Here is a 17,592-nt window from a genome sequence, read left to right on the forward strand (position 1 = left end):
AGTGGAGCAACTGGGGCTCAAATTGGCACTCACATGGGATGCCGGCATCACAAGTGGGCAGCTTAACCCACTGTGCCACAATGCCAGCCCCGTTACAAAGATTATGGAAAATAAAATGGACGTAATTTCTTATACAGGATAAGGCTTGAGTTTCTTTCTTTCATACCCTTCTCCCCAGGGATACTCTGAGCAGTCCAGGTCCCATGCTAGGAGGCAAAGGAACGGACAGATCGCCCAAGCCCAAAAAGAAGAGGAAGAGGGAGGGAAACAAAGCAACAGAAACAGGGCACAGGGCAAGGAAGAGAAAGCGATAAAGCAGGAGAGAGATCGCGTGGGATCAGGGAGGAGACAGTGCAGAGGAGGCCTGAGACAGACAGCCTGATTCTAAGAACAGAAACAAATAGAACCCAGCTGGGACAAGTGGAAACTGTAGCTAGGTGAGCTGCTGGGCTCAGCCCAGTCCAACATCTGTTATGACAGGTGGCCTAGCAAGCTTTGGTTAACAGAGCCCCTGGTCAGCCACTTTCCAGCCTTCCCTGCAGGGCTCAGGGAGCGCTTCCTGCATGCCCGGCACTGTGCTTGTGCTGTACAGAGCTGAGCAAGGACCAGTGGCTGGCTCTGCCTTCGGGGTCCCCCAGCCTGGAGTGAAACAGACACAGGAAGGGCCAGCCTTGGGGCACAGAGGGTTAAGCTGCCACCTGCGCCACTGGCATCCCGTATGAATGCAGCTCTTCTTCCGATCCAGCTCCCTGCTAATGTATCTGGGAAGGCAGCAGATGATGGCCCAAGTGCTTGGGCCCCTGCCACCCATGTGGGAGACCTGGATGGAGTTCCAGGCTCCTGGCTGTGGCCTGGCCCAGCCCCAGCTGTTGGGGAATGAACCAGTGGATGGAAGACCTCCTTCTTTCTCTCTGTAACTGCAGGGGCAGTTAGGAGGCGGTCTGGCCTCTCTGTGATGGAGCGGGGTGTTGGGGAGAGCTTTCCAGAAGTTGAGAGCGTCTTAGGGGATTTCTGGAGTCAGCGAGCGCAGGTTTGTGTTGGGGAAGAGGGGGTGTGCTGAGTGCAGGGACGACAGGAGCCAGGTGGAGGTGAGAAGCTGCAGATAGTTGGGGGTCGCTGACACTTTGACAAGAGGCAAGGGACATCAGGATAGGAGGCTGGAGGGGGACTCCAGGCCTAATCCAGACTATCCAGGGTCCTATTAAGACGTGTCTTGGGGCAGGCGTTGAGCGCAGTGGTTAAGGTGTTGCTTGGGACACCGCGTCCCATATCAGCGTGCCCGGTTTGAGTCCTGTCTCCACTTCCCACCCAGCTTCCTGCTACTGGGTGCCCTGGGAGGCAGCACGTGGGAGATCTGCATTGAGCTCCTGGCTCCTGGCTCCTGGCTTCAGCCTGGCCCAGCCCTGCCTGTTGTGGGGGCACTTGGGGAACTAAACCAGTGGAGGGAATGTTTCTGTCTCTGCTTTTCAAATAAAATGAAAATCAATACATAAAACTTCAGAAAAAAAAAAAAGTTGTTACTCGTGGGCCAGGGAGATTTGGGTTGTTAAACAGGGAAGGGGCATGGTCAGATTTTAGCCACATTACTCTGCCTGCTGTGTGGACGGTGGGTTGGGGAAGCACTTCTTTGTGTGAGGTCTTGGGATTGAGCTGAGCGCCCAGCCCAGGGTCACCCCCACCCAAACTTAGTGAACACCGCATGTACTGGGCATGGCTCCTAGCAGACCTGCCTCACCCCCTCCCCGACAACCCTGAGACACAGTATTTTCATCAGCCGTGTTTAGACGGTGACATAACCAGGCACGGAGAGGTTGAGTTGTACGTCCCAGCTGCAGAGCAGGCATGGGTAAGCCTGCTGCGTGGCCCCGGTCAGCCTGTAGCCCCGCTCCATCCTCCCTGTGGGACCTGCTTCTTGCTCACAGAGGCAGAATTTGGCACTGGCAAACCTGCTTCAGGTTTACGAAATCCTTCACGGGCTGACATCACCCCAGCCTTGCAGTAATGGTTTCTGTGAAGTAGGTATTATCACTCATAGCTCAAGAACAACTGAGGAAGCTAAGGAAACCCAGGGATTTGTCAAAGGTCAGAGGGAGCTGGCGGAGCTCCTGCTCAACTTCCGTCTCCCAACTCCGAGTCCAGTGCTCAGGCCCCACGCTATTAGTCAGTGGGTGCTGCAGCCAGCCTCATGCCCCACACGTCCCGTGGCTCAAAGACCAGGGCACTTTCCACTGCTACTCAACTGTCTCCTGTCTAGGAAAACGCTTTTCTGGACAGAGGGAGTCACAGACAGATGTGCTGTTGGCATTGACTTCCTGTCATTGGGCAACAGCTTCCGCCATCTGGCCCAGGTTGACGTCAGCTCTCTGGGTTTCTGCCAGGGTTCTCTGGCCCAGGAAGCAGACTTCCTGCCGGCCAGGCTCTGAGCCGTCCCTGACCTCCTGGAGCAGTGGGTCTCTCAACTGGCCAAGAGAAGAACTGAGAAATCAGATCTCAAGGAAGATTGCTGTCTAGGAAATCAGGTAAACGTGGGAGCATGGAGATCAGGGACCCTGGGTAGGGGTGAGTAGGGAGCCCCTCCTTCCGGGGCTGGTGCATGTCTTGGGGCGAGAGGGGAAGATCAAGTGATCAGACTGGGAGGCTGAGATTTCATGACTCAATAGACTCGAGGAAAACTGAGAGTGGACCCCTAAGGAAATTTGGAAAAAACCACACAAAAGATACAGACACGGAAAGTCAAATGCAGGCCGAGAGTCAAATGTTGATCACAGTCCCCACGGGTTTTCCTGTGGACACTAACTCTTGAACAAATCAAGAACACAAAAATATAAGCAGCCGTTTTGTGAATTATAGAAGTGCACCGGTTCGGAGAAAACCTAAGCAATCAATAAATGAATCAAAACAGAAAGCTAAACTGTCCCTTCCCTTGCCCTCGCAGCCATCTCCAAACCACGTTTCCAGGCCCAGGTCACTAATGTTGTTCATGACTTCAGTCATTCCTTCAGCAAATGTGCATCTTCTCTAATGGTCTCACCGTGATCCCATGAGGTTGGAGCTACTGTGCTTTTATTATTATTATTTTTTAAGATTTATGTTATTTATTTGAAAGGCAGAGTGACAGAGTGAGCGAGATCTTCCACCTGCTGGTTAGCTCCCTGAATGGCCACAATGGCTGGGGCTGGAGCCAAAAGGCTGAAGCCAGGAGCCTGGAACTCCATCTGGGCCTCTCAAGTGGGTGCAGGGGCCCAAGCACTTGGGCCATCTTCTGCTGCCTTCCCAGGTACATTAGTGGGGAGCTGGATTGGAAGTGGAGCAGCCGGGACTTGATCTGGTGATAATCCACTGTGCCATGCCAGCCCCAGGTTTAACAGTTTTTAAGTGTGCTGTTCAGTGTCATTAAGTACATACATATTGTTGTACAACTGTCACCAACACCCATCTCCAGAGCCTTTTCATTTTCCCCGACTGAAACTACCCAGGAAACAAGTTTTCTTCATTCCTTACCCTCCTCAGCCCCAGGCAATCACCGCTCCACTTTCTCTGTGGATTCGACTACTCTGCATACCTCATAGAAGGCACTTAACATAGTGTCTTCAAGGAACATCCATGTTGCGGCATGTAGCCAATTGTTTTCATTTTTGAAGTTGCATAATGTTTCATCGAGTGTATATCCCACATATTGTTTATCTATTCATCGATTGATGGACTCTTGAAAAGTTTGTTTTGGGGCTGGCATTGTGCTTTAGTGAGTTAAGCTGAACCCATGTTGGAGTGCTGTTTTGAGTCCCAGCTGCTCTGCTTCTGCTCCAGCTTCCTGCTAATGTGCCTGGGAGGGCAGCAGAAAATGACTCAGGTGCCACCCAATGTGGGAGACCTGGATGGAGTTCCGGCTCCTGGCTCTGATCTGGCCCAACTCTGGCTCCTGTAGCCATCTGGGGAGTAGATTGGTGGATGCAAGAGTCCTCTGCGTCTGTGCCTCTCTCGCTGTTGCTCTGCCTTTCAAATAAATAAGATAAATCTTTAAGAAATATATTGAAAAAAACAAGCATATACTTTTTAAAAAAGATTTATTTATTTGAAAGGTGGAGTTACAGAGAGGCAGAGGCAGAGAGAGAAAGTCTTCCATCCACTGGTTCACCCCCTAATTGGCCACAATGGCTGGAGCTGTGCTGATCTGAAGCCAGGAGTCAAGAGCTTCTTTTGGGTTTCCTATGGGGGTGCAGGGCCCCAAGCACTTGAACCATCTTCTACTGCTTTCCCAGGCCATAGAGAGAGCTGGAAAAAAGGTGGAGCAATCAGTACCTGATCTGATGCCCACATGGGATGCTGGCACTGCAGGGGTGGCTTTACCCACTATGCCACAGTGCCAGCCCTGTTGCCACCTCTTTGCTTCAATAAAGTAACCTGTCTCTGTTGAGGTCGTCTATGCCTCCTCCCCCCACCCCCGATCTCTTTTCTGGGAGTATGAAAGGCCAGAACCCCAAGCTATTCCAGACCTAGCATTGCGGATGCTTCCTCATTATGTGGAGAACCCACAGTGTACCCACCCACTCATCCCTTGATGGACGTCTGCCTTGTTTCCCCGCCTTAGCTATTTTGCATAATGCTGATATGAGCAGTCGCACAAGGTTTTGTGTGGTCAGATGCTTTCATTTCTCTTGGGTATATACCTGGGAGTGGAACTGCTGGGCCATAAAGTAACCCACTGTCTAACCTGTTGGGGAACTGCCAGACTATTCCCAGAGTGGCTGCATGACTTGACCTTCCTGCCAGCAACGTATTTTTCTCCGTCTGTCTTTGCTGTTTTAGCCATGCTCATGTATCTGCAGTGGTATAGTAATTTAGCTGTGTTTCCCCAATAGCTAATGATGGTGAGAATATTTTTTAAGTGCTCATCGGCCATTTGGGTATCTTTGGAGAAATGTTTATTCAGATCCTTTCTCAGCTCTTAAAATGATATCTATTTATTATTGATTTCTTAAAGTTCTGTGTTTTCTAAACAAAAGTCCCTTCCTTGATGTATGATTTACAAGTATTTTATTCCTTTGTGTGAGGTTTTTCTTTCTTTCTTGGTATCTTTTGATACACAAAAGTTTTATATATATTTTTTTGACAGGCAGAGTGGACAGTGAGAGAGAGAGACAGGGAGAAAGGTCTTCCTTTGCCGTTGGTTCACCCTCCAATGGCCGCTGCGGCCGATGCACTGCGCTGATCCGAAGCCAGGAGCCAGGTGCTTCCCCTGGTCTCCCATGGGGTGCAGGGCCCAAGCACTTGGGCCATCCTCCACTGCACTCCCAGGCCACAGCAGAGAGCTGACCTGGAAGAGGGGCAACCGGGACAGAATCTGGCGCCCCGACCGGGACCTGAACCCGGTGTGCCGGTGCCGCAAGGCAGAGGATTAGCCTATTGAGCCGCATTGCTGGTTTATATATATATATATATATATATATATATATATATATATATTTTTTTTTTTTTGACAGGCAGAGTGGATAGTGAGAGAGAGACAGAGAGAAAGGTCTTCCTTTGCCGTTGGTTCACCCTCCAATGGCCGCCGCGGTAGGCGCGCTGCGGCCGGCGCACCGCGCTGTTCCGATGGCAGGAGCCAGGTACTTATCCTGGTCTCCCATGGGGTGCAGAGCCCAAACACTTGGGCCATCCTCCACTGCACTCCCTGGCCACAGCAGAGGGCTGGCCTGGAAGAGGGGCAACCGGGACAGGATCGGTGCCCCGACCGGGACTAGAACCCGGTGTGCCGGCGCCGCAAGGCGGAGGATTAGCCTGTTGAGCCACGGCGCCGGCCTATATATATATATTTTTTTAAAAAGATTTATTTATTTATTTGAAAGCCAGAGTTACACAGAGAGAGGGGAGGCAGAGAGAGAGAGAGAGAGGTCTTCCATCTGCTGGTTCACTCCTCAATTGGCCTCAACAGCCAGAGCTGTGCCAGTCTGAATCCAGGAGCCAGGAGCTTCCTCTGGGTCTCCCACGTGGGTGCAGGGGCCCAAGAACTTGGGCCATCTTCTACTGCTTTCCCAGGCTATAGCAGAGAGCTGGATGGGAAGTGGAGCAGCCAGGACTTGAACCAGTGCCCATATAGGATGTTGATACTGTAGATGGCGGCTTTACCCACTACGCCACAGTGCCAGTCCCTGAAGTTTTATATTCTCATGAAGTCTTTTTTTTTTTTTTTTTTTTTAATTTGAGAGGAAAAGAGAGAGAGAATTCTCCTCCTCTGGCTCATTTCCCAAATGCCTACACTATCTGGGGCTGGGGCTGGGCCTGGACAAAGCAGGAAGCTGGAACTCACTCCAGGTCTGGTGCAGGGGTGGCAGGGACCTGGTCAGCTGAGCCGGAACCTGCTGTCTGTCAGGCTGCACATCAGCAGGAAGCTGGAATCAGGGGCAGAGCCAGCACTGAAGCCCACGCACTGCCCTGTGCGTGGCAGGCCTCCCAGCGGGCCTCTTGACTGCCGGGCCTGATGCCTACCCTGAATCTGCTTGCCTGTGCATTTGGTGCCATAGCTAAGAAATCATCCTCTGATTCGAGGCTGTGAAGATTTGCACCTGTGCTGTCCTGTAACAATTTAGTGGCTTTAGCTTTTGTCTTTGATCTGCTTTGAGCTGATTTTGGTCTACGGTGTGAGACAGGGGTCTGACTTCATATCTGGTCGTCTCTGCCTTCACCCATCCATGTACAGGTGAACAGCTTGTGTGCTCCATTAGAAAAAGGGCTGTGCTTGGTTTTGCTCACCATTCTTTCCCAGAATCTACTTAGTTCCATGCCGGACACATACAAGAGGCTAAATGCAGGCTGGGTGAACAAACACAGACGTGATGGAGGTCCAGAGAGGCTCAACAACTTGGCAAAGGTCACTCAGAGGACATGGCTCAAGCTCACGTCTTTCCACTTGTTTCTCATTAAGAGTTTTTTGTAGTTCTAAATTTCTGAAACTTTCTTGGTTGGCAAAAGCCTTTGCTACAAGAAACCAGATTTCCCTAAAATTTCTTTTGCTTCCTCTTTGTGTATCACTCTGATACTGTTTGTAAAAAAGCAACTTCTCAAATTGAGTGGCTTGTGCTGCTTCTGCCTCCGGCTCCTCTACACTTGCTCCAGCCACACAAAGATTCCACTTCCTGCTACGGGGGTTTTATAGTTGGAAAGTTCTAGATATCTGACCATAGCCTCCTGTTGCACAAGCTCTCATGAGTGTTTAGTGCAACCATTTATTAAGTGTGTGGTGTGTTTTGGAAGGCATCTTGCAAATGGGCAAAGTTTTATGCTCTCTGCTCTGCGTGAAAGGCTACCTCGGTGAAGCCTTGCTCTGGCCCTGAAGTGGGCTTCACTTTTTGGACTATGAGTTCTTTCTGGTCATCTCAGAGAACGGAGCCAGGTGGCAGAAACTCCAACAACAAAGTTCTGATGGACTCGCCTTCTGGAAGTGAGGGTGAGTGAGAGTCTTGCAGGAAAAAAAGAGCTGTGTTTCTCAAGGGGTCCAAAATTGAAGCTGAACTTGGGGCGAGTTAGGTTGATTTGCCCGCCCCCATATTGGCAGGGTTGCGTTTGGGCTCCCCCTGTCGGAACCTTTTGGCAAATAATTCTTTACATCACAGGAAAATTGGGGGTGGGGTGAAAGGAAGAACATTTATTGAAAGCTGGTTCCAGATACATATTAGGCATTTTATTTAGGCATCTCATTTTCTTTTTAAAGCAATACCACAGGTGGGTTCTCTCACTCCTGTTTTGCAGAGTTGGATGCTAAAACTTGCCCAAAGTCATGCAAGGATTTGAACCCTGGGCTTTCCATTCCCTTCCTAGTGCCCTGCGATCATTGGGCAGAAATGGTGCCTGGGGGCCCCGTGGAGTTCTGGTGATCCTCCTGACTGTGGGGTGCTGGGGCAGGCTGAGAGCAGCCAGAGAGGGCGATTGTTAAATATTTAGAAAACTGTTGGTGGTTAGAGAGCTACCCCGGGAGGGAGTATTTACACCATGGAAATTGGCAGCCACTGCAAGCTAGAGATCCTCGTGTGCCCCACAAGCTGGATTCCCGGTCCATCAGTGTCACGAACTCACCTCTGAGGTGCTAGACCCCCTGAACAGAGCACAACCTTGGGAGAGTGAGAGCTGGAGAGGTGCCCGGTGCCCGGTGGTCACTGACCGACAGCTGCAGACAGAAGAAGGGGAGACACGTCTTCTGGAAAACAAGGAGGTTCATGCGTCTGGCAGAGGGAGGGCTGGTTACTCACAAGTGGACACAGGGACAATTTTTTTTAATTGATTGGTTTGAGAGGTAGTGAGACATACAGAGAGATACAGAGAGATCTCTCATCTACGGGTTCACCCTCCGAATGCCCGCAATGCCAGGGCTGGGCCGGGACTGCAGCTGGGAGCTGAGACCTGAATCCAGGTCTCCCATTGCTCCTGGGACCCAAGCACCTGCTGCCTCCTGGGGTGTGCATTAGCAGGAAGCTGGAGTCATGAGTCAAAGCCAGGGGCTGCATGCAGGTCCTCCTCTTTTTTTTTTTTTTTTTGACAGGCAGAGTTAGACAGTGAGAGAGACAGAGAGAAAGGTCTTCTTTTTCTGTTGGTTCACCCCCCAAATAGCCGCTACGGTCAGTGCGCTGCACCGATCTGAAGCCAGGAGCCAGGTGCTTCCTCCTGGTCTCCCATGGGGTGCAGGGCCCAAGCACTTGGGCCATCCTCCCCTGCCTTCCCGGGCCACAGCAGAGAGCTGGCCTGGAAGAGGAGCAACCGGGACAGAATCTGGCACCCCAACCGGGACTAGAACCTGGTGTGCTGGCGCCGCAGGCGGAGGATTAGCCAAGTGAGCCATGGCGCAGTCCTCTTTTTAAAAGATGTATATATTTGCTTGAAAGGCAGAGTTACAGAAAAGCAGAGGAAGACAGTTTTCCATCTGCTGGTTCACTCCCCAATTTGCCGCAACGGCTGGAGCTGCGCTGATCCAAAGCCAGGAGCAAGGAGCTTCTTCCGGGTCTCCCACATGAGTACAGGGGCCCATCTTGGGCCATCTTCTACTGCTTTCCCAGGCTATAGCAGAGAGCTGGATGGGAAGTGGAGCAGCCAGGTCTCGAACCGGTGCCTATATGGGATGCCGGCACTGCAGGCAGTGGTTTTACCTGCTACGCCACAGCACAGTCCCCATGAGTCTGTTTAGAGAAGGCTACAAACCCACCACCCACCCCTGCCGGCTCCAGGCTCCCTTTCTGAGCTCAGGCCCAGCCTCACCTGTGTCTGCCTGGATTTCCATCTCTTTCAGAGACCACTGTTACTCACAGGTGTGTGACCCAACCCTACGGGGTCCAGGCGGGAGAGCCACCATCTCCAGGTAACACTCACACAGTGAGAGGTGAGCGGGGTGTGGTCATTTGTTCCAGGTACTGTTGACCCTCTTTGAGGCTCACCCTAGAGCAAGAGATTGTGATCAAAGTGAAACGCGCCTTGCACGGCAGGATCCGTGGGACTGCTGAGACATTTAGGATTGATGAGTCTCTTTGGCAGGGCAGGCTTCCACCTGCTGGTACCGCTCCCGGCCTAAGGTGGGCGGGCGTGGACCTCACGGGCAAGGCGGACCCTGGAGTCTGTGCAATCAGAGGGAGGCCTGACCTCACAGGCTGTTTCTGGTAAGCAGAGGCTAGCGCTGGGTGGCCCAGAAACTGACGATCAGCTGAGCACTGGCTGGTCAGCGGCCCTGCACCAGCTTGCCTAACTTGCCTAACTTGAGAAAGCCTGCTCCTGTTGCTTGTGCATGTGAACTTGCTAGGCAAGGCCGCTTTAAGTCTCTCGGGGGTGCCAGGAGCGGTGCAAGATGCTGGGTGCAGCCATGAACAGGACAGGTCATGTTGGCTCCACGGCACGTTATGGAGGAAAGGGAGGACGTTTAGTGAGGCATCTCATTTAGTCCGGGCTGACAAGGAGTGCGTGGGGAAGAGGATCTCTTTCAGGGAGCAGCACTCTTTTCAGGGAGTGTCTGCCGTGTGCACTGGTGCCAGTGGCTGGTGTGGAGTGCACTCCAATACATGTGGTCGAAAGAATAAAGGATCTGGGACAGCACTGTGGTGCAGTGGGTAAAGCCGCCGCCTGCAGTGCCGTCATCCCATATGGGTGCTGGTTTGAGACCCGACTGCTCCACTTCCCATCCAGCTCTCTGGTATGGCCTGGGAAAGCAGTAGAAGATGGCCCAAGTCCTTGGGCCCCTGTACTCATGTGGGAGACCTGGAAGAAGCTCCTTGCTCCTGGCTTTGGATCAGCGCAGCTCCGGCTGTTGCGGCCAATTGAGGAGTGAACCAGTGGATGGAAGACCTCTCTCTCTCTCTCTCTTTGCCTCTCTGTGTAACTCTGAATTTCAAATAAATAAATATATCTTTAAAAAAAGAATAAAGGATCCTAGCTGAAGAGGGTGTGTAGGTGTGTGTGAGCATGGTGCAGTTCAGGTTGGCAAAACAGCTTTTGTAAAATTACTGAAGTTTTAATTGTAGGTGAGAGAGTGACACCAGTGAGATGTGTCTTATTCCTATGGCAATCTGACACAGATTCCTTCCCTCTTAGGTCTAAAACGAGTTTACCACTTACTGGCTACAAGAGCAGTAAGTTGTCTGCCTTTCCTTTGCCTCTTTTTTCTATACATTCTACACGAATAACTATATACATATATATAAATCAAAATCAAAATGATATTTGGGAGACATAAATTGGAATACATTATTTGAAATATATTTTTTAAAGATGTATTTATTTATTTGAAAGAGTTACAGGGGAGAGAGAGAGAGAGAGAGAGAGAGAGAGAGAGAGAGAGAATCTTCTATCCACAGGTTCACTCTCCAGAGGGCCACAATGGCTGGAGCTGGGCTGGTCTGAAGCCAGGAGCTTCTTCTGGTCTCCCACGTGGGTGCAGGGGCCCAAGGACTCAGGCCATCCTCCGCTGCTTTCTGAGGTCATTAGCAGGGAGCTGGATTGAAAGTGAAGCAGCCAGGACTTGAGCTGGTGTCCATATGGGATGCCAGCACCGCAGGTGGCGGCTTTCCCTGTTACATCACATAGCTGGCCCCTAACTGAAATAGTATAGTCAATACTTGATAACCATTACTATTATTTATGCACACCAAGCTTATATCCAAAAGGACTTTGATAGATAGAAAATACACACAAAGGATAAATCTGGGTATCACTAAACAAGAGTAAAATAATAAATCGAGTAGGAAGTGGGGAGGGTGCAGGTGGCCCAAGGTAATGTCTACGTAGAGAGAGAAAGGGCTGTGGAGGATGAGCCCAGAGCCTTCACTGGTGCAGAGGGGCCTCGTGCATGGCCTGCTGGGTGCCCTTAGCCAGCCCCCGCCCCTTGGTCTTGTCCAACCAGCAAGGCAGTTCTTCCCCCCCCCCCCCCCCAAGGAGCTCAGAATCTTTGAGAGCCTCACATCCGTCCGTGTCAAGTTGGAGGAGAGGTACTTAGTGCCGGGGCAGCTGTTGTGTGCTCACTCCGAGGCCATGCTCCAGGGGAGGAGAGACCCCTGTCTGACCTGCAACAAAAAGCACCAGAGGTCTGGGTAAGTCTCAGATTAGAGGAAGCATAAACACTTCTCCAGGACTTGGGGGGCCTTCCTCAATTGTGTTTATGTAGAGCAGCCGCTGCTTCCTGTTTGCGTTTTCCTACTGCAAGTTAACCACCACTGTGCTACTTTCACTGCTGGGAACGCCTGCTGAAACAGCTTCTCAAATCTTTTTTGGGTATCTGCCTTTATTGTGAATTAACAGAGCTGAACCACTGTTAAGATCAAAATGCCAGGCTTCCCCCTCCCCACCCCCAATTTCTAATTCCTATTTTCATTACTTCTATTGCCAAGTGTCAACAATGACTTCCTTTCTGGGCAATTTTCACAAAGCAACAAAGTGTTTTCAAAAGTCCTTTCCCATAGATTCCTGCCCAAGGGACCACCTGCCGAGAAACACAGGCAATTTGGGGAAGCTGGGTGATCTCCTCCCAACAACCATAACCCGCAGACGCCTGGTCTACCATCGATCACGCCTGTGGCTCAGTACAAAGGGGCGTTCTCACCAGACAGGAGTCTTCACGGCCAAGCGAGGTGAGTGGAAGTGTCAGATCTGCAGGTGCCACGTGCACTTTCCTCAATACTCCTCCAGCAAGGAGACACAGCCACAGTGGTACTGTAAGACCCCTGCTAAAAGTAAGTATTAAAATAATATTATAGTAAAGGGTTAAAAAGTTTAGCTGCTGACAGTAGACATTCCTTAAAATAACTGTGTCTCCACCTGCCTGCAGAATAACCTTGGGAAACTGCCTTGTGAAACTGCTCTGTGTAACTGTCTCACGCCATAACACTTGCAGAAGTCCGGAAAAGAGTTGCAATAAGGTTCTGTGACCATTGTATAAACTTACCCCTTCCCTCACTAAAATCGCAACAAGAGTTTGCCCTTCAAAATAGCCAATCACCAAACGCCCACATACATATGTTAATCAGGTGGCTATTGTCTTTAAAAACTGCCTGTAACCCCTGCTCTGGGCTCTCTGGCTCTCTCGACCACCTGTGGTGCTGGGGAGCCCGTTTGCGCAAACGCCTAATAAAAATCCTCTTGCTCTTGCATCTTCTGGTCTGGAGGTTGGGTTTTTGGGCGACCACCCGAGCGCGTTGGATTCCCAGATTTGGGGTCCTTCAGTACAGCCATGTCCCTGCTGTTCCTCCACGGAGATGATTCTACATAGGATTTGGGCTGCTACAGAGTAAAGTCTCATTGTTAATGATATGGTTTTAGGGTGTGCGTATGCGTGCGTGCTCTTGCACATTGGTTAAGTCAATGCACACAACTCATGCATGGGCTTCCAGATGGGAGCAGCGGCTGGTCGGACACAGCTTCAGGATGGCTTATGCTGCTTATTACTGCACAGAATGGTAGAAGACACAATGATCCATACCTTTTTTTTTTTTTTAAGATTTTATTTATTTATTTGAAACTCAGAGAGAGATCTTCCATCTGCTGATTCACTCCCCAAATGGCTGCAACGGCCAGGTTTGGGCCAGGCTGAAGCCAGGAGCCAGGAGCTTCATCGGAGTCTCCCACGTGGGTGGCAGGGTGAGACCATCTTCAGCTGCCTTCCCAGACCATTAGCAGGGAGCTGGGTGGGAAACGGAGCAGCGGACATGAATGAGCCGGGATGCGGCACTGCAGGTGGAGCTATACTTTACTGAAAAGCCCAAGGAGCCCCGGCAGCGGTGCTTTGGTGTGCTCAATAAAAAGTGTAGATAGGAGCTAACTGCAAATTTTGCTTCTGTACTTAATCGCTTTGCTTGCTAATAGAAACTAGTTTTATTTAAAAAAAAAAAAATGGCCTCTGATTCCAAGGCCACCGCCACTGCCGCCCGCCAGCTCCCCCACTCCCTGGAAGCAAGGCCGCCCCCGCCGCCCGCGGCTCCCACCTGCGGCCCCCCGCCCAGAACAGCCGAAGCCCGCGAAATATGTTAATCTTGCAGTTTTTGCCTTTAAAAGTTGCTTGTAACTGCGGCTCGGGGCTCCACTCCGCCCCTAGTGGCCGAGAGCCTGTTTGCGCAAACGTCAAAATAAAATCCTCTTGTTTTTTTTTTTTTTTTTGACAGACAGAGTGGACAGTGAGAGAGAGAGACAGAGAGAAAGGTCTTCCTTTGCCTTTGGTTCACCCTCCAATGCCCGCCGCGGTTGGCGCGCTGCGGCCGGCACACCACGCCGATCCAATGGCAGGAGCCAGGTGTTTATCCTGGTCTCCCATGGGGTGCAGGGCCCAAGGACTTGGGCCATCCTCCACTGCACTCCCTGGCCATAGCAGAGAGCTGGCCTGGAAGAGGGGCAACCGGGACAGGATCGGTGCCCCGACCAGGACTAGAACCCGGTGTGCCGGCGCTGCAAGGCGGAGGATTAGCCTAGTGAGCCGCGGCGCCGGCCTCCTCTTGGTTTTGCATCTACTGGTCTGGAGTTTGGGTCTTTGGGCGACCACCCGAGTGTGTTGGATTCCTGATGTTGGGGTTCCACATTACAAATGATAAGGGAGCTGGGGGGTGGAACTTGTGCTATACCATTCCTTTGCTGTCACTGAGGAATAGCCTCCACCCCCACCTCCCACCACCCCACCCACGGCATCTTGTTGGGCTTATCATAAGGGTTTGTGGCAGCCCTTAGACTTTATGTCTGCAGAGTGGCCTCTTGGGCGCACAGATGGCCAGCTTCCTTCCAAGACACCAGGGGACTCAAGATGACAACACTGTGGCTTGCTGTAGCACAGATGAAAGAACCTCTGTTCATTGTGTTCTGAGGTCTTTGGCCCTCTGGTGACCTCTGACCTCTCACCTTGGCACCTTTGCTAGGCTTGTATGACCTTTCAGTTGTTGGGTATAACTGTCAGTGTGTGAAATAGGAAACAGCTAAGAGACGTGCTCCTGAGATGGGTCAGCGAGACTGCCCTTGAGAGATGGAAGGGAACAGTCAGTACCTAGTAGACCTTTGAGAGTATCATTTTTTTAAAAAATATTTATTTATTTTACTTGAAAGTCATAGTTACACAGAGAGAAGGAGAGGCAGAGAGAGAGAAAGAGAGAAAGAGAGAAAGAGAGAGAGAGAAGAGAGAGAGAAGAAGGGGCAGAGAGAGAGAGAGAGAGAGAGGTCTTCCATCCACTGGTTTACTCCCCAATTGGCTGCAATGGCCAGAGCTGCACCAATCCGAATCCAGGAGCCAGGAGCTTCTTTCAGGTCTCCCATGTGGGTGCAGGGGCCCAAGGACTTGGGCCATCTTCTGCTGCTTTCCCAGGCCACAGCAGAGAGCTGGATCGAAAGTGGAGCAGCCAGGATATGAACCGGTGCCCATATGGGGATGCTGGTACCGCAGGCGGTGGCTTTACCCGCTACGTTACAGCGGCAGCCTCTTTGAGGGTATCATTTTTAGGATAATATTTTTGAATTTTTAAGTCCACATACAGTTTTTTTCATAGTACACAATTTCTTATTGTATTATTAAAATTTTACTTGAAAGAGAGACAGATATTTCATCCACTAGATCATATCCCAAATGTTTGTAACAGCCAGGGCTGGGCCAGGCGGAAGCCAGGAGCCAGGACCTCCATCTCATGTGGGTGGCAGAGACCCAAGTGCTTGCCCTATCATCTGCTGCCTCCCACGATGGGTAGACTCAAATCCATACACTCTTGGGATCGGCACTGTGGCATATCGGATAAAGCAGCTGCTTGCAGTGCCAGCATACCATATGGGCGCCGGTTTGAGTCCTGGCTGTTCCACTTCCGATCCAGCTCTCTGCTGTGGCCTGGGAAAGCGGTGGAAGATGGCCCAAGTCCTTGGGCCCATGCACTCATACGGGAGACCTGGAAGAAGCTTCTGGCTCCTGGCTTTGGATCGGCACAGCTCAGGCTGTTGCGACCAATTGGGGAGTGAACCAGTGGATAGAGGATCTCTCTCTCTCTCTCTCTGCCTCTCCTTCTCTCTCTGTGTAACTATGACTTTCAAATAAGTAAATAAGATCTTAAAAAAAAATCCATACACTCTGATGCAGGATGTGAGCCTGCAAAGCAGTGGCTTAACCCCCTGTACCAGAAAGCCTGTTCGTGTTGAGAGTATTAAATGGGACAATCTATTTCTATTACACAACAGGGGATTCACACAGGGGAGAAACCCAGAAAACATCTTCCCGGAATCCAAGCATAATAGGCAACATGGAATTCACACATGAGAAACCTTTGGAGAGCAAGGAATGTGAAAAACAAAACAAAACAAAACGAACAACAAAATAACTTTTGCCAGAAGTGAGACCTCAAGAGGCATCAGAGGAACCGTGGGAGGCAAAAACCCCAGCTATGTAACGGATGGAAAAGGTCCGTTGGCAGAAGTTTGGTCTTCAGCCTGAATCCAAGGATTCACAGCTGAGACAACGAGTGTGCGGGCAAGCCTTCTACCGCAAATCATTCTCGCTGTCCAGCAAAGAGCTCACACGGGGGAAAAACCCTACGAATGTAATGCAAGTGGAAACACCTTGTACTAGAAAGGCACGCTGCCACCAACAGCAACATTACACAGAGGAAACTCTGGAAGCGTGATGGATGTGGAAACAGCCCTTGCTGGAGGTCACGCCTCAGCAGGTGACTAGCGGATTCACACGGGGCAGTGATGCTGTGCGACACAGCTTGGCCGGGCGCGTCAATCAGGATCTGCTTTCTTCTCTCTGACAAACAAGCTGCATTTTTGTCCTCGCCTTACTGTAAGTGAGGCAATGAAGCTGAGCTCTCTGCTGTCAGGCGTGAATTTTGTTAACAAATAATTATTCGGTCTATAACACTCAAAAATAAATAAATAAATGGGCTAATGCATGCAAAGGCCCTAGCCCAGCACCTGGCATGTGGGAGAACTCAGTACAGACTAGCGTGTGAAGGGAAGGGGTATTTGGCACTTGGCATGCTTGCATCCCCAATCACAGTGCTTGAGCTGGAGTCCCTGCTACTCTGCCTCCAGCTTCCTGCTAATGTGCACCCCTGGGAGGCAGCAGACTCAAGTACTTGGGTCCCTGCCACCCATGGGGGACACCCATGTGGGTGCAGGGGCCCAAGAACTTAGGCCATCTTCCACTGCTCTCCCAGGCCACAGCAGAGAGCTGGATGGGAAGTGGAGCAGCTGGGACTCGAACTGGCGCCCCTATGGGATGCTGGCTTGCAGGCGGCCGCTTTATACCACAGCGCCAACCCCTAATTTCTAGATCTTCTGACTTAAGAGCATTCAGGTTGTGAAGCAGGATTTACCTTTGTTTGAAACAGAGACCCATGGTGTATGGTTGACAGCCAGGCCACTTGGTGGTGGTATTTGGCGAAGCGTCCCAACCCCCTCTCTTTCAGGATCACAGAGCCAATTGGGAGCAGAAATATCAGTCACACCAGCAGATCTCACTCATCTGGCGAGGTACTGGACAATGCCAGAATCTGGGCTCCAGATGGGCAGACGCTGGAACCACTGGAGATCTCGGGCCCCGCCCCTCGGTCAGGTGGCTGAGTGTCCCCTGCACTCCTGGGTCTCTCCTCAGTGCTGGGGAGAGGTGGCCGGGACAAGGAAGAGCCTTTTAGAGAGAGGGAGAGAAGCAGCCCTGCGGTCTGGGGCCTTGAAGTGGTCTTTACTTAACATGGCCAAGATTCCTAGGTTCAGGTCAGTGGGAAATCTAGCCTGGAATCTGGGACCTGTAGGGTTTTTTGTTTGTTTTTCAGATTCCCCCAAATGTCTTACATGGTCAAAACCAGTTGGCTGTTATGAATTAGGATTGAAATAAAGTCCCTATGTTTATTGGTTAACATTTTTCTTCTGTCTCCTTTAATGTCTAAGTTCTCTAGCTCATTCTTTTTGCCTTTTGCAATACATTTGTGGAAGAAATTTTTTTTTTTTTTATCCAGTACAGCTTCCCAGCATGGGTTTTGCTGATTGGACTGCTCAGTCGCTCTGTCACACATTTTTCTGTCCACTGCCTTCCTCGAAAATGGTGGTTTCACTTGGGCACCTGATCAGATGGTGGCTCAGTGTTTGCTTTTCTTTTCTTTCTTTCTTTCTTTT

The 17,592-nt window shown here is 50.9% G+C and overlaps 1 long non-coding RNA gene across 7 annotated transcripts; it reads left to right on the forward strand.

Annotated features, from left to right (window-relative positions):
* The first annotated feature begins 2,403 nt into the window (after nucleotides 1-2,403).
* LOC133755729 (uncharacterized) lies at nucleotides 2,404-17,288 on the forward strand. Of its 7 annotated transcripts, none has more exons than XR_009865474.1 (7): nucleotides 2,404-2,519; nucleotides 8,037-8,206; nucleotides 9,275-9,638; nucleotides 11,404-11,558; nucleotides 11,928-12,383; nucleotides 12,962-13,101; nucleotides 15,658-17,288. It is a non-coding gene; the product is annotated as an uncharacterized LOC133755729 (long non-coding RNA). The 7 variants fall into 7 exon arrangements; XR_009865476.1 differs by lacking the exon at nucleotides 8,037-8,206 and having other exon boundaries at nucleotides 11,928-12,095; nucleotides 12,293-12,383; XR_009865470.1 differs by lacking the exon at nucleotides 8,037-8,206.
* Nucleotides 17,289-17,592: the final 304 nt, after the last annotated feature.

Source organism: Lepus europaeus, chromosome 3 (genome assembly GCF_033115175.1).
Source record: "Lepus europaeus isolate LE1 chromosome 3, mLepTim1.pri, whole genome shotgun sequence".
In the NCBI taxonomy this organism is placed as follows: Eukaryota; Metazoa; Chordata; class Mammalia; order Lagomorpha; family Leporidae; genus Lepus; species Lepus europaeus.